This window comes from Chenopodium album, chromosome 23 (assembly GCF_948465745.1).
Source record: "Chenopodium album chromosome 23, dcCheAlbu1.1, whole genome shotgun sequence".
In the NCBI taxonomy this organism is placed as follows: domain Eukaryota; kingdom Viridiplantae; phylum Streptophyta; class Magnoliopsida; order Caryophyllales; family Amaranthaceae; genus Chenopodium; species Chenopodium album.
In genome coordinates this window covers 24734530-24746206 of record NC_137856.1, presented here as the reverse complement: position 1 = coordinate 24746206, position 11677 = coordinate 24734530, and the positions used below count along the sequence as shown (strand labels likewise).

The following is an 11677-nucleotide window of genomic DNA, read 5'->3' as shown; positions in this document are numbered from 1 at the left end:
GCTGTATTGTGTCCTACTGTCCTTTGATAAAAATTTTAAAAGCTTCTGGTCGCACGTCAAAACCTGAGTTTTTTTTTTTTTTTTTTTTTTTTTTTTTTTTTGCTTCATAGTACTTTCGAAACTTTAAATGGTCTAACCCATCCATCACCAATTAACACCACACTACCTTCACCGTTCTTCCTTTTTCTCCCCTTGTTTTAAATCTTGATGCCATTTTTTCTCCCCTTGTTTTAAATATATTTTGTTAAACATCGTGTTTTTGTTATAATCTGTGTATCCCTTATATATTTGGGTTCTCCTCACACAACATATAATTCCACACCTAGTTTTTACTGATCTTTGAAGCTCTACCAAGTCCCAAATGAGCAAATGAACAAAAATATTTACAAAACGTTTTGATTGTACAAATGCCTTTGTGAAATAAAATTATACTCCGTAATTTATAACTAGAATATAAGCAATTTAAAACATTCTTTATTAATATAATTACAATTCATGATATATTTTGTTAGATCAACGAGTTTCACAAAATATGAAAAACTACTTGAGATTTTCTAATGTGTATTCATCATTAACACTTCAAAAGATATTGTTGGGTTTATAGCAACGTTGTATCCTGCTGTTTTATAGCGAGGATGGTAATCATGGAACTCGTATTGTTGGGTTTATAGCAACGTTATGGGGATTGTGGAAGGCTAGGAATGCAAGAAGCTTCAATGGTACTACAGTAACTGGGTTGATCACGGAATTTATAAATATAGCTTTGCAGGACCATGAAGTTTTCATCCACAACGATAACCACAACAATCCCAACCCTTCTGAGAACAGGGTTTGATCCAGTCATCCCCCCGGGGTTCAATTATGTGCAATTAGGAAGGGATAAGGTGGGGTTTGATAGCTTTATCATTGAAGTGGATGGTTCGTGGGACAAGAAGTCCACTAGGGCAGGAATTGGCTGGGCAGTCACAAGGAATGAACAAGATAACACTATGAACAAAAGAGGGAAGTGCGGGACTGCCTCGTCAGCTATACACTGTGAGGCTTGGGCCTGTCTTGAAGCTATGAAGTGGGCCCAAACACAAGGTAAGGAGGGGATCTTGCTTCTTTCCGACTTGGTCTTGCTCATTAACAATCTACATGATGGATTGGGTAGAGACGTTACGATTGCTTGGATGGTAAAAGAAATTAAGGAAGTGGGTGCGACTTTCAACAGAGGTGCAGTTCTGAAAGTACCAATAGAGCAGGATCAAAAGGCAAGCGACATAGCAAAAAGGTGTCGTGTTACTATTTCTAATTTGTAGTTGTTTGTTAGTCGTTCCTTTGCTATTGTTTTTTTTTTTTTTTTTTTAAAAAAAAAAAAAAAAAAAAACTTTATAAGATAAATACTTTGATAAAACACATCAAACAATAAACAAACTAGATGTGTTAGGTTGGGCAAATAACCATCTTACATACTCCCAGAAGATTTATCAGAAACTTTAAGCTTTATTAATCTCAATCACACTTACATAAAACAACACTTTAAAACCTTTAAGTACAAAAAATAAACCATACCATAACCTAATGAAGATGTTTAAATCACCTAGGAAAACAAACACCTAAATCCAACCCTTTCTCCTCATAAAATCCAATCCTTTAAAGTAAAAACCATGTAGGATTCTTGGTGAAACATTAAAATTCATGTCTTATTCTAGTAGCTTGCTCGCGTGCCAAGTATTGCAACAAAACCCTCACATCAAAATCACAATAACAACAATAAAAGCATCAAAGAACTATAGCATAACCAATATAGCATATGAACACACCTATCCCATAGTACAACTCTTTGAACTCAAACCATGATATCGACTTTGAGTCTTGACTAAAGCTACTCAAATCCGCATCATCTACAATGATCACTTGTGAAGGAAAGAAGTAAGGCGTTGGAACAGCAGCTTTGCATTATCCGAATCCGGGTTAAAGATATGAAAGCAATGGCCTTCTCCTTTGGTCTCAAACATCTCCACACTCCCTTGAAAACCACTGTTTTTGACAGCGTTATAGTATCTAATCTCAGTATCCCTCTGCCCTTCCTTTTCAGCAACTAGCACAAGCACCCTAGCGCACCCAAGCTGCGCCAAGCTCGGAGCACCATCAGCCATTGGATTAATCATCGGGCTATTTGAACCACCAGGTGCATCAGGATACACAAAATTCCAAACTTTATAACCCATCTGAACATCCAAATTTGACGAATTAGGATCATCCATTAATTGTGAATGCGAAATAAAAGCTCCTAGGATCTTAACCCCATTGTCTAAACTCTCGGTACCTGCCCTCATGGCTAGGTTGTGGGCTATGTTGGCTCCAGAACTGTCACCCCCAATAAAGAGTGCATCAAGACTTCCGTGGTTTGCCAACCACGGGTCTTGAAGCGAGGCAACCCAGTTGAGGGCAGTCCAACAGTCTTCATAGGCAGTGGGAAGAGGGTGCTCCGGTGCAAGCCTATACTCAACTGAAACAATTATCACTCCGCCTTGTGAGGCAAGGATGTTCATGTAACGCTGGTGGGGAAGAGAAAACGCAGATTCAACACAGAAGCCACCACCGTGAAAGTAAACTAAGATGGGGTGGTTGTTTGAGGCGGGTTTGGGCAGATAAAGCCTAGCTGTAAGATTTGTGTCACTAGAGATTGTGACGTCCTTTGAGGAGACACCGGTTTCTGGGTCTTCGAGGGTGGGTGGTCCTAGTGGCGAACCAAAAAGTCTCTCAACTGAGCCATCTTTGTAGACTCGGATGAACCCCGGAAGCTCTACTTTTACCTCTTTCGATGTAGAGTACATCATAATTTGAAGGAGAGTACTGTGTTTGAGAAATGATGGAACTATAGAAAATGAGTGAGATTTGGATCAACATTAGTATTTTAAGATAAAGAGGTGCAGCCTATCAGGACTTATAAGATATGGTAGAAGGTTTAAGTCATAAAATTGACCATTTCAAATCAGAGCTTCTGTAAAAATATTACGTTTTACGTATAAGATATCAAAATGATTGATGGAAAGATCACAAATTTGACTTTTAAAGTTTCATTCAAAAAAACTAAAATACTACGAGAAAATCTAAGCCATCAATTACTTTTCTCATATTTAATCCAAACCCTTAATTGTACTGTTGTATGAAATGAAATTCTATAAATTATACAGTAACATCTTCTATAGAAAAAAATAAGTGTACGGCTCTCTGCTCTTAAGTTTTACTTCACACTTGAGTATCCAATCGTTTAGAATAACACATTTGTTGACAAAAGTTCAAAACCAAATTCCAGCCGACGAATTTGACTCAAATTTGTTAAACCATACACCTACTTCTGCTGTCCAAAATAACCTGTAAACAACAGCATGAGTTCAAGACTCAGCCTGACCTGCTCGATTTGCCAAATATTTATATTACGTGGAATCAATTCTTGTTATAGACATGTAATTCATTACGACACTAGTTATAATAAGAGCAGCTACAACATCCTAATTACGACACAAGCATCTAAAATCACCAGCTTATGAAGTCATGAAAACATAATTACATTCCCTTACAATTATACAAGCGAAAGGAGAAAATATAGACAGGGTAAGATTCTATGCTTACAGTAAGATGTACTCTTTCCATATTCTCTGTAAATCAGACGCATCTTTAAGGTAATTATATTTAGTCAACATCACTAATTCTTACAGCATCATTCTTAATTTTGATCATTTGTCACCATGAGAAACGAATTCGTTTCTCATCATGAGAAACTGGGGCATCCTCTTTGTTTCAGGGAAATTCAACAGTGAGAAGTCACCTTAGTTGCTTTGACGGTCGCTTAAACACTTTCCCAGTGAGGTCAGTTTGAGCCTGATGCATTGGCATGCACACTATATCCTAAATCCGCCCCTGAAACCAGATCAGACTTCACATATGCTTGATACATAAGTGCTTCCAGAGATGTCAAGCTCTATTTCGTCAAAAAAATTAGCGCAGGACTTGCTATAATAATAACCAATATTTGCCTTCGTGAGGACAGTGTTAAGGATTATTTGAAAAAAAAAAGCAAGGTGGCTTAGTGTTGAAGAATAAACCTCTCGAGTGTCACACATGTAACTGTTCCACATTGGTTGAAGAAGAGAGAGCTAAACACTTTATAAGGCTAAGGGGCGTGAGTAATCTGAGAAAATAGTTTCTAATTTCTAGCAAAATATGCTGCATAAGAGATGAATGCCTGCACAATTCCACAGTGAGGTCAGTCAAGTATTCTACATATTATTTCACTCAAGCATCGTTACCGAGTATTAGCTCCTTTACTTCAAAGACTCACATGACAACTAATCCCTTGTTTCTGATGTATGTCGGTAATACTTGCCAGACAAACAAAACAGATATATCATTCACCTCATGTTAGATATCTAGAATTTTGCTAACTTGCAAGCAATGGCGTATCCAAGATTTTCAAATAAAATGTGCATTACAAATTTTTGTATGCGGCTGGCCACATGGTGCGGCAGGGTTACTAGTATAGTGTTATTGTAGGTGTTACTTGTATTTTAGGGTTACTTGTATGGGTGTTACTGATTTTGTCAGGGGTTACTTATAGGTGTTATCTGTATTATGGGGTTACTTGTATGGGTGTTACTGATTTTGGTCAGGGGTTACTTGTATTATGGGGTTACTTGTATGAGTGTTACTGGTTTTGGTCAATGGTTGCTTGTATGGTGTTATTGGTTTGGTACGAGGTTTTGGTCTGGAGTTACTTGTAGGTGTTACTCAACCCATCAAGTAATCCGTACAAGTAACCCTAGAATACAAGTAACACATACAAGTAACCCCATAATACAAGTAACTCCAGAAACAAGTAACTCAGAATACAAGTAACCCTGCCGCACCATGTGGCCTGCCGCACTGAAAAAGCTCTGTATACTTATAATTCATAATTCTTTAGACGAGCCTATATTTATTCTTCAAAACTTTGTTCTATTCCTTTTTTATGTGTCATTTATATTAAATAGTTAACTGTAGACTTTGATTCACTGTCAGCAGTGGCGGATCCACGATGGATTCAAGTGGGTTCATTGAACCCACCGATTTTTTGGGGAAAAAAAAGTTTTTTTTTTTTAATTAAAAAAATGTAAAAAAAAAAGGATAAAATACAATTTGTGTGTAAATATTTGATACGAAACTCAGCGTAGCTCGCTGGTAAGTCAGCCTTCAATAGTGTGCTTGGGCTCATTGGTTAGCACTTAGCAGTTCAATTCCCATACCTACTTTTTTTAGCCTTTTTTATTTTTTTTTCTTTAGGTACTTTTTTAAGCCTCTTTTTTTTTTTTTTTTTTTTTTTTCGGTTCAATCACCTTTTGTTTTGTTTTTGAGTAGGTTATTACTTCAATTACTCTACTAAATTCCAATATCCTTTTTTAACCCCAATACTCTAATTTCTTTTTCTCTTTTGCTTTAATTACCTTACTAAACCCCAACATCCTTTTTAATTTTTTTTCCCCTTTTGTTTCAATTACTTTACTTTACAATACTCAAAATATTAATCCCTCTATCCTAGCTACTTTCTCTTCTTATTTTTTTTTTATCCAAAGTATATGAAAATCTAAATTTTGTTTGTAGATCCCTTTTTCTAACTGTATTTAATTGTATTAAATTATGTTATCCGTTGTAATCCGAAATTCGAACGTTAGGAAGGAAAGTTTATATTTAATTTTCCTTTGCTTTTTTCAAGTACCATATATATCAATTTTTTTATCAAAATTTCCTCCAATTGCAACAATATTTGTTCAAATTTAACTTTCTCGTGCTAATTTTGTTATTCATTGTACTTTTATTACTTTCTCTCTCTACTATTTTACATACCCAATGTAAATTTATCTTTTCAATGTAAATTTACTACTTTTATTTAAGTTTCTTAATTCCCGTGATTTTTCCCCATAAGGAACTATCATTTGGGGACGGAGGGAGTATAACTATTCAAATGATTGGTGGAAAGATGACAAATTTGACTAAAGTTTCATTTATAAAACTAAAATAATACGAGATAATCTAAGCCATCAATTACTTTTCACAAACCCTTAATTAAACTGTTGTATGAAATGAATGAAATTCTATAAAGGAAAATTTGATAATTACCACCAACTATTGTTGCCAAAATTGAAAATACCACATCAAGTTTTTTTTTTTTTTTTTTTAATTTTACCACCTAGTTTTTTCCAAAAGTTTTCAAATTCCCACCTTATGTGCGACCTGACGTCATCATGGGCCCACACTTTCGTTTTCCCTCTTTCTTCCCACGATTTCCTTCCAATTTCATCTTTAAATTTGATTTCAAATACAAACATTGCGCAAATTAGGTTATAATTGCTACAATCTAACCTACAAAGAACTGAATTGAGTAGTTTAATTAGGGTTTGGGAAATAAATTTGGGGGTTTTTGCTCAATTTAAAAAATTAGGGTTTATGAATTGATTAATTGGACAATTAAACATGTAATTGGGGGAAAAACATAATTTAAACATGTAATTGGCGCATGTTTAAATTGTGTTTTTCCCCCAATTACATGTTTATGAATTGATTAATTGGACAAGTGGCTGCATAATTTTTTGGAATGTAATTAGGGTTTATGAATTGATTAATTGGACGTTGATTACCCCCAATTACATGTTTAATTGTCCAATTAATCAATTCATAAACCCTAAATTTTTGCAAAAACCCCCAAATTGATTACTCAAACCCTAATTAAACTACTCAATTCAGTTCATTGTAGGTTAGATTGTAGCAATTATAACTTAATTAGCGAAATTTTTGTATTTGAAATCAAACTTAAGGATAAAATTGGAAGGAAATCGTGGGAAGAAAGAGGGAAATTGAGGGAAAATGGAAGTGTGGGCACATGATGACGTCATGTCTCATAAAAGGTGGGAGTTTGAAAACTTTTGGAAAAAACTAGGTGGTAAAATTTTTAAAAAAAACTTGAGGTGGTATTTTCAATTTTGGCAACAATAGTTGGTGGTAATTATCAAATTTTCCTTCTATAAACTATATAATAACATCTTCTCTAGGAAAAATAAGTGTATGTCTACAGCCACTATGTTCAATATAACGTCAATTGTGTCTTGCGTGTATATAAATCTTAGGTCCACGCAAGATATTATGTCCGAGCGTATCCAAATTTTTTTACACAAAGCTGGACAAGAATACTACCCTTATTTTAATCTTAAATATGTGAGAGTAATTATCAAGTTTTCATCATTGTCATCCTAATAATTATCACCGGTGATCCCGCAAATAATAAAAATAAAACTAAAACTAAAACTAAACTTAAACACAAAAATATAAAATTTATTTATAACCGTTATTTAAGCAACCAAACATGGTATTCCTCGTCTTATATTAATAAAAATAACGCGTAATTACGGATAAAGCAAGCAAAGCTTCTATCATTGTCAATTTTGATCATGCCACTTCTATAAAGAACCTTCTTTTATCGAACCGCATTACCAAGAATTTGCTTTTGATCTTCTACTATCTATTAGTCTATATTATGTTTCACTTTTTTTTTTTTTTTTTTGAAGCAATATTCTCTTTCACTTTGTTCTCCTTTAATTAGTCAACTTCTATTCATTACGTTGGCACTAGTATTGGTATATACCCTAACGTAAAAATCCAATACATACTATGACAATTTTGTAAATAATATGAACTTCTTATAGAATAGTAAAGACACCATTTTCCTTTTCTTTTTTTTTTTTTAAAAAAAAAACCCCATTAAGTGAATAAATTTTAAATTGTATCATTTTCTTTTTGTGTTTAGAGAGTCACAAGGGCATGAGATGAGAATCGATCTCAAGATCTCTTGAAACCGGAAGGGAAGCTCTAACCAATTAGGCTACCTCTCACTCTCTCATTTTAAATTGGATCATCAGATACGTAATCGTATTATCAAACATTCTAATAGTATAAATATGCATGATTTTTTTTTAGTAGTACAAATAAAGTTTTATAAATTAGGTATATTTCAATAACATTAATATTTATTTAATAGTAATACCATTAACACTTCAATGATATTATATATGTTTCTAATAATACACAAAATATACCATCGAAATTTATAACTTCGTAAAAAAAGACCGAAATACTTTGTATTTATACACAAGCCAACTCTTACATTGGTATGTCAAATTTTAATACTACCTCCATTTCTTATTACTCGCAATAAATGGGTATTATTTGTGAGATATAAAATATTCATTTGTTGCAAGTAATAAGAAACGGAGGTAGTACTTCATACAAGCCAAGACTCCTTTAATTATTTATATGGTTAATATAATAGGTACAACTTTCTCAATATTTTTTCTCTCATTGACCATGTTTTAGAGCAACTTCATTACTATTTACTAGCCTTATACTTTAGGGTGTGTTTATTCACCTATTTTTAATTCTCTTAACATATCTTATCTTATCTGAAATAATATAAACTTAAATTATTATACAATATTAAACATGATTTTATTATAACTTGAACTTGGGTAATCTTATTAGAACGTTTTTTTCAAGAACTTATCTCACTTGAACTTAACTGAAACCTACTTAAGTATATTACTTTAAATAAGTGAAAATAATGGGAATCAAACATGCTCACAAACTTTCATATGTAGCTGCTCACACCTTATGGCGGCCAACCATCACAAAGGTTACTCCGTTAGTCTTATGAAGGTTATGTACTTAGAGGTGGAAATCGTGTTGTGTCGAGCCGTCGCGGGCCGTGCCTGGAGGTTGGTCGTGTCGTGTTGCGCGGGTCTTGGGTGTTGGTGGGTCGTGCCACGCTGACACCCCAGCCCATGGCACGACCCACGTGCCTAGTGTGTCGTGCCACGTGGGTCGTGCCATGCCGAGCCCCTGGCAACCCTAATTTTTTTTTCTTCGTATATTATTTAAATAATTTTATATATTTATGTTTATGTTTTTTATTATTATTATTATTATTATTATTATTATTATTATATCTCAAAAACATATAATGTCAAACAACTTAAAAAAAATTAGTGGGAAGCCGAGATACAATCTGGACCCCCCACTCCTCGAGCTATAACAAATCTTATCCTAGTGAAGATATGAGCAGCAACACGTGCCCCAATGTCTTGCGTCTTCGAGAACACCTGGTTCTGCTTCAGCAATGCAACCGCCTCCTTATCTAATTTCCCAAGTGAAGAGAAAGAGAAAGGGAGGAAGTCATATCCAATTGCTTGACAAACTGGATTCGTACTTTATTACTCGCATCCGATAAGTCGCATTAGCCACAACCCGTCCAAGAACAAAGTTAGATTGAGGTGGGAAAGGGTGTGGAACCAACCAAGGGTTGAGTTAGGGTGTCGCCTACGCCGGCGCGCAGTTTCAAGGGTAGTACCGGGGCGCGGGGGGTGGTGGAGGTAGGGGCAAGGTGGCTGGGGTGGCTAGTATTTTTTGTATTTTTAAGAGAATTATTTTTATTAATTATTAAGTGAAATCCTTTTTAATTAATCTAATTAGTTGTAATTACAAATTTATTGTCTTTTTATAGAAACTTATCAAAAGTAATGCTACTTGGGAGAATTTGTAAAATGTTTGTTACCATTGAGAATGTGCAATTTTACGTAGCTACCAATGATAATTTCACTAAAAAATGATACGATATTTGTAGTTAATTTAACTATCAATTTACAAGCTCAGATTGACTAATGTAGTTCATGACCATGTGGTAATGTGGAAATGATTCCATGAAAACATCTTAACATGTGACAGCTTAAATAACTTAAATATAAACATAAAATAAAAATAATGTTTAGATTTTTTTAATTTTTTTTTTTCACAAATCTTACACGAACAAAAGCCACTTTTTAGGTAAAACGATGAATAAAACACTTACCTATATATTCTTTGATTTATTAAATAACAATTTCTTCATATATGAATAAATATTTTTAACTAGAATATTGAATAGTAACTGCAATTAAAATACGTACATCATAATCTATGCTAATACTTGTAGTATATTTTTAGTACAACAAATTAATCTATCTTAAAGAGATAAAAATTGTCATATACTAATACTACCTCCGGTTCAATTTACTCGCAACAAGGAAATACTTTATGTCTCACAAATAATACCCTTTGTTGCGAGTAAATTGGACTGGAGGTAGTAAAATGTAATACTTTGTAATAGTAATAGTAGTCCGTAATAATAATAGAAGAATATAATAATAAATGCAATTGAAGAATTTAACGTCTACACCGAGTAATGCGGCTACAACCACGACGGTAGGGGTTGGCGGCAGCACCAGGACGGCAGTTATAATACGAGGCGCCGCGTCGGGAGCATGGAACATGGTTCCTCCTAAGCGCACCATAGCTGATATACCTTCTTGATGCTAATATACGCCGGTTTGACTCAGAGTCAACAAGGAACTCCTCTTGATCAAAGCATTCCCCAATTGTCCCTTGGCAGCCAGTGACATCAAACTCGATGTCAACGGTCGATGACGGTGAGTAACCACCGGCGGCTACGATGAACAACAATAATAATGCTATGAAGGCCACTTGGAAATTTGCCATGATCATAACCAGGAGTTTTCCCGTAATCTAACACTTACCTTACTTAGCTTGACACTATAAAATTTACAACTTTTTAGAGAGTATCAAGTTTAAGGGTGTGAAAGCTAAAACAAATTGATGTGGTTCACAGGTGTTTTGGGAAAGTGAAGATGAGTTGTGGAGTGGAAATGATGTTATTAAGTAATGGTTGAGAATAATTTGTAAACGTATTATTTATCAAGATATGCCACTTTAATATTGACTTTTTTTTTGTTGTTAGATTGAAGTTCACACTTCACATGGCTAATACACCTTTTGTTGTGGCTTATGATTGATGGCAACTACCATTTCTTACAATACATTTCTCACTTTACAAAAGTTTTGTTTCATCACTTAGCTGTATTATTTTGTCATTTGTGTTACGATTTCTTTCTAAATCAATAAAGGAATTTTTTGAAATTTTGATTGGCAATCATATGATATATTTAATTGAGTTTCTTGTTGCGTTACTTCAATTTGGTTTTCCTCTAAAATTAAAAGAGTGAAGGTCCTCTTTGGCAATCCTAGCTAATTACTTTAAGTCTTCGTGATAATTTGATTGAGTCTATTTTATATAAATTTTTATTTCCCGTCCCACAATCATATTTGTATTTATATAAGCTCTGAAGAGCTATTTTTATTACTAATATACGTTTTCTATTGTTTTGTAGAGTTGGTATTATTTTGTAAAAAATTGCTTATTTATGTCAATTTCTGAGCTTATTGAGCCACTAAAAATATTGGAGTTTAATCGTATTTTATGACCGTATGTTAAAAGCCCAAGACCGAGCTAGATAAATTTAGTTCGATGATTAAGGGCTCAATTAAATAAGCAAGCTAGAAGGATTTTCGCTTTTAGCCAATTTAATTTGTTTAATTTGTTAGTAGCAGCTTTATAGGATTTTCGCTTTTAGCCAATTTAATTTGTTTGTTTCCTTTGTCAATTTTGTTTTTGTTAATTACTTCATATCAATTGACTGTTGATATAGTGGTGATTGAGATTATACTTGATAGGGAGGACCCGTGTTCAATCCCTCCACAACAACAATTGGGAGAA

At 34.0% G+C, this 11677-nt stretch overlaps 1 pseudogene; it reads right to left on the bottom strand.

Moving 5' to 3' along the window:
* Positions 1 to 1442: 1442 nt before the first annotated feature.
* On the bottom strand, positions 1443 to 2838 carry LOC145609034 (2-hydroxyisoflavanone dehydratase pseudogene; annotated as a pseudogene).
* Positions 2839 to 11677: the final 8839 nt, after the last annotated feature.